Source organism: Ostrea edulis, chromosome 6 (assembly GCF_947568905.1).
Source record: "Ostrea edulis chromosome 6, xbOstEdul1.1, whole genome shotgun sequence".
Classification (NCBI taxonomy): domain Eukaryota; kingdom Metazoa; phylum Mollusca; class Bivalvia; order Ostreida; family Ostreidae; genus Ostrea; species Ostrea edulis.
In genome coordinates this window covers 21,013,342-21,019,372 of record NC_079169.1, presented here as the reverse complement: position 1 = coordinate 21,019,372, position 6,031 = coordinate 21,013,342, and the positions used below count along the sequence as shown (strand labels likewise).

The following is a 6,031-nucleotide window of genomic DNA, read 5'->3' as shown; positions in this document are numbered from 1 at the left end:
TCGCCTCCCTCAAAGTTAAATCCGTCACTGAATACAAATCATATTATTTCTAGAATTAATATCAATCTTGTATTTTATACGGAAAAGTCCCAATCTCCGTGTAATTAATCCTTTTGAGCTGACGAAAACTTATAACTTGCTCATGTAGTGTTTCCATCCTGGATCCATCTTATAATTTCAATGTATATCCCAAGATTAAAGTTGGAAAAGCCATTTTGAGAGAGAAAATATACTGTGGCCCCTATACGCTTCCATAGCAATGACTCGCTGTGGTCAAGAAAACTGTTATTTTACTCAAAACATTCTCGTTAAGATACAGGCCTACTTTATCTATAGGATACCTGTACTTATCAAATATGCCGAAAAGAAATCGACAAACATTAATCAAAATACATGTACAGAGTAAACATGTGGTAGATCTATACATATACTGTACATATGTCTCGTCTCTGATTTTATATATGGAAAACATAATTGATATACCAGAGAAAATGCAGAAAAAGAAAGGGTCCCCTTCCCCATAGTTTTACACGTTTGATAAATAATTCTTTCATCAACATGAGAAAAAAATATATAGGCCGAGTATGCAAAAAAAATGACCAATATTAATTTTAAACAGTATCCCACGTGGCAAAACCACGAGTTGCTTCCCGCGATTATAATTAGACAATGTAGGCATCGGTGGTTCAGTGGTAGAATGCTCGCCTGCCACGCGGGCGGCCCGGGTTCGATTCCCGGCCGATGCACCATTTTTTTTTTTTATCATTCGTTATATATCACCGTTGATCACCAGCAGCGAGTTGAAACATTTTCATGAAATTGAAACTGACGATTTCAATAATTATATACTGTATATTACTGATGATAGTGGGGGGCAATTTAAACGGCGTATGCTACTCTGACGAGATTATACGTCAGCATATCCAGGCGCGTAGCTGCCTATACGCAAGTACGCAACTGCGTACACATTATTTGCTGAAAAAAAAAAAAAGAGAAATTATTTTTACATTTTTATGTCATTGCCTTAAGTGTAACTTTGCGCTATGTATTTCCGATTTATGATTAACTCCAATGATCATGTCTATTCAATCCAATTTAAAAAGCTTCTTGAATTTCAAATCCCTAAAAAGCCGAATTTAATGTTAAAGTCATAATTAATCAATATAACGATGCTTCTTGTACTTACTAATATCGGTTTTATGAGTTCTTTAATAACATAAACAGCCTCATGAAAACATTTTAACAAACAGTCGAGCTGTTTTGAGTCACGTGACTCGTTCGCTCAAATGACAGCGAAAATTCGGTTGACTACAATTGTGTGCTTATGTTATCGAATTTCGGAGTGATATTTTCTTTTAATCGATATTAGTTATTATTATATAGCTAATAAATAGTCTAATATAAAATCTGCGTAAAATCTAGAGAATGTTAGCGTTCAATATCCTGAGAATTTATTGAACGCTAACTTTACATTGCGTAAATTGTATGCGCCCGAAACATTCCGAGTATGAGCGTTCAATATTGACGTTAGCGTAACGACGTAAACAAGCAAAAATGGCAGACGACGGTCCTCCGAATCTGACAGAGCCGGTATTTGATATTTACTTAAGCATTATGTTTTACTCTACATAAATTATGATGTCCCCATTTACAAAATCAGTTTGCTTCATGCATTAATGACGGGTTAAATATTGAACAGTTAAGAAATGCATGCTGTTATTGCACACTGGCAATATTGATGAATTCTCGTCTATTTTGGAGTAGTTTGAGTGAAAATGGATATAGGCCTAACTTAACAACCAAATACTTTAGCTATATAATAAAAGGGTTATTGAACTTATATCGGTGAATATTGGCACTCGTTGGCTGATATGATAAACAGTTTTTGTTTTACCATTCTCCTTGAATGCTGATTTACTTGCTTGTTTTTGTATCAGCCCAAACCAGTTAACTGTGTATCAGGGACCTGCATATGTTGTGCCTTACGAACAATGGAAGTAGAATGACTCGGGCTTATTGTGACGTCACAATACATTTCGTCGTCTTTGACGTTAAATTTATGGAAAATGCACGAGGCTGTCCAAGCGGTAAATCAGTCTGATTAAAACCACCCACCCCCCTCAGACTGGCGGTAAATATGATAGGGAGATATGATGTTTGAGAGGGAGATATGAAGTTTTGTTATCCCTGGCACGTGACGTCTAGACCAATCAGATTACGCGTTGCATAGAATTCTCATACTGAGGTATAACAATTTCAATATTATATTGCCACTCCATATAATATAACTAATACGCATGGCTTCTGCATTGAAGTTTTCACCGTTTATTTGACGTGGAATTTCGGAAATCGTGGAAGTGTCTGCTACAGCGTTATGTGCAGAAGCCATGCGTATTAGTTATAGTATATGGAGTGGTAGAATAATTGACTATTAACAAAGGAATTGATGTCGTCAACATAGACCATGTTCTTCATCATAAAAAAGTTCAGTCTTTTATTCCAGCATATTTCAAGTGTATACCCCGTATTTCCTACAAACATACTTCACTTTTTACAGTGTCTAGTTATAGACTATCTTATACATAATCCACCTACAAGGCTTTGTTCTTCTTTAAACTAAAGTCCAGCTGTTCATAGCATTACTGGTGATGTCGATAAACGGTAGTTGAAAATGAGGACCTGAAATCACTAATTCTAAAAGGTCCTAAATCCAGGGAGCCCTGGTCTTTCAATTGGCAACAGAACTTCATCTCTCATATGAATTTTGTCGAAGATTATTTCACAGGCTAGATATAAAGGAGAACTTGATACATTGTCAGAATGGGAAAAAAGTATGAGAGGGATATCAAAATCCCGTATTGGACACATCAAAACAAAAGTGCGTACCATCTATCCTTCAGTGTTTAGTATACCAGAAGTAATGAAATAGTACTAGTTAGATAGGTTATATGAGGGATATGGTTTGGGTCCTTCTGACAAAGCTTTTAACAATATCTTCCTTGTTTGTAAGGTTGATTATAACAACTGCACGAATCATTTGGCTTCAATCCCACATTTGGTAATCTTACTTCTACCTCTAGTTTCTTTTCAAAAGATGAAATTCTTTAAGTAAGTAAGTAATTTTTATTTAAAGTCGGAACTATATACAGGTAAACAAAAGCATGCTTCAGTTATAAAAACATTTAATACCCCAGTCAATGGGACGAATGAACGTTAGTTATCTGATCTATTCTGGATTCCAAAACTTCACAAAAAACCTTGCAGAAACACTTTGCTGGATCAAGTAAATGTTCTACCAAGCCCCAATCTTTGCTCCTTACGAAAATATTAACTGCTGTGAAGGAGAAACGTCAAACGTATTGTGCCACACCATATGCCAGAAGTGGTGTAAATCAAATGTGGATTATATATATAAAAAAAAATACTAAGAACTTTAGTAAATTTGAAACACAAAAATTTTTGTAAATCAACATCAAAACGTGTGACTTCTCAACATTTTACACAACCATTCCTCGCGATAAATTAAAGATTAGGCTTTCAACACCATAGAAAGCTTCTTCATCAATAAAAAGGGAAATTGTCATATCTTGTGGTCAGTCAAACAAAATATTACTTTGTTAAACACCAATCTGATTCTACGCACAAGTGCTCTGAAATTGATATTAAAAGATTCTAGAGTTCCTCATTGACAATATCTTTGTAGTCTTTGGTGATTAATTCTTCTTCCAACAGTCTGTTTGTATTCCAATGGGCACAAATTGTGCTATTTTCATAGCCGACCTGTTTTTATATTTTTACGAGGCAAATTTGTTTAAAAGCTTCTACATGTGGCCTTCAACTTGACTTTTAGATAATTATATCAACGACGTTTTATCTATTAACAATACTCGTTTTCATTCATATGTCTATTCGATATATCCATATGAACTCGAAATAAAAGACACCACAGTCTTCCACATCTGCCTCATACTTGGATATTTTATCGAACATAGATGTTAACAGAAAATTAATAACTCAACTTTATGACAAAAAGGTTGACTTCAGCTTCTTTAACTTCCCATATTTTTGTAGCAATGTTTCATCATCACCTATATATGGTGTTTATGTCACTCATCTGATTCGATATACAAAAGCTTGTTATGCGTATACTGTAAACATTTTTTTTTTAAATTGAGGCAGGCTAGTGACAAACAAATTGATGTTACAGGGGTTTCAACATTCTCCTGCATTTCTCAAATTCTATGGTCGTTATAACGGATCTAAATCACCACTACAACCAATCCATTGTTACCTGCATATGGTGTTTATGTCTTTCAACTGCTTCGATAAGCAAGAGCATGTTCTGCGTATGATCAGTTTTTAAATCGAGACAGGCTACTGACGATTAAGTTTATGTTACAAGGGTTACAACAAGTTTGTTTGGAGTCAGCATTTTGCAAATTATATGGTCGTTATAAAGATCTAATTTACAATATAACCTGTCACTGGGTTTGATGTATTTTAACTATGGATTACTCCGTTACATCAGCAAGACAGAGGGCTCACGGGGGTGTGACCGGTCGACAGAGGCTAGGTACCTTATTGTGTCCATGGTTTTGTGTTTGTGCAACTCTCCATTTTGTATTCTTGATAAGAAATATGAGATTGATCATTGTTCGCTATCTTTGCATTTGTTAGTATTTTTGGTTTATATTGGCTAATTAACTACTACTACTACTACTATAATCGGGTATGTCTTGTAAACTTCAGAGGTAATGTTGACAACAGATGCTACTCCGTTAAACAAATTATTCCTCAACTTATTCATCAAATAACCCCCACCACCACCACCACCACCACCATTAATTGTCGAAAATGAATGTCAAAATCAAACCGCACTGTGTAATGGAATAACATCTGCATCTTTTTCAGGATTTTTCTATGGTGTACGGAGCTTTTAAAACTGCAAATCAAAAACTTAAAGCTGTATGATCCGATATTCATGTATTCTTTTCTTTTTTTTTTGTACAGAATTACTTTAAAGTTATTAACTTCGTTTTAATTACGAAAGAATGATGAGCGTAAAACTACGATGATGTATTTGATATTTTCAATTCTCTTAAACCTATGGCACGTTACTGTAATAACAAAACATACAACTGTACATAAACAAGACCACCGATGATCTTACCGAGGCAAGTCTGAACTGGACACGTGACTGTCACTGGACACGTGATTGTCACTGGTCACGTGATTGTCACTGGATTTGTCCTCTGAAGAAATGGTGGAGTGACTGTTCTTTGTAAACACCGACTTAAAACCAAAACATTCTGGTTAAAACAGGTGAAATAATGTAGGACATGTCGTACAACCTCATAAATACGTACGTGCAATGATTTAAGTGTTTCACAATGTTGACAAAATTTGTCGAAATTCCGACCATAACTTTAAACTATGTTTCAAAATTTTCAAACAAAGTTATCTGTATTATCAACATCAAACGTACTAATCATTGTATTCAAGTATCAGTAACGAAGTGTGCGCGAGTGTGAACAAATAATTCTTTATAGCATAAATGTACATACCAGGTACGTGTATATACTTCAGCACTTTTGAAAACGGACAAATTAAAAAATAATGATATACCCTTGCCTGAATTATGCAAATTCGTAAGAACATAAGGTTTCATATATCGACACCTTTTTATCAGAGTTGCATTCTATGGTACTCGTATAATGTTAACAACACATTTATCAATTGATTTTGCTTAATTCTACAGCTCTATCTTCAAGCATATTGACACATTGTGTTCAAGAAGCAAAATTCATCTGGGCAGAAAGCATTTCAACATATAATCCTTGTTTCATAGAAAATTATTTGAATAATTTATGTGATGAGGGAAGGTTTCAATAGCTATTCCAAATCGAACATAAGCTCGAAAATAGCAAGATCAAAAAGTGTTTTGGTTCCTCTCAGTTCATGATTTTCTTTGACAAAACAGCCCATGACAAGTCTCGTGTAAAATCTCGTAATCCGTGACAATCCACGTTAT

General features: G+C 34.7%; 1 non-coding gene across 1 annotated transcript; it reads left to right on the top strand.

Annotated features, from left to right (window-relative positions):
- The first annotated feature begins 675 nt into the window (after positions 1-675).
- Positions 676-746, top strand: Trnag-gcc (transfer RNA glycine (anticodon GCC)). The gene has a single exon. It is a non-coding gene; the product is annotated as a tRNA-Gly (tRNA).
- Positions 747-6,031: the final 5,285 nt, after the last annotated feature.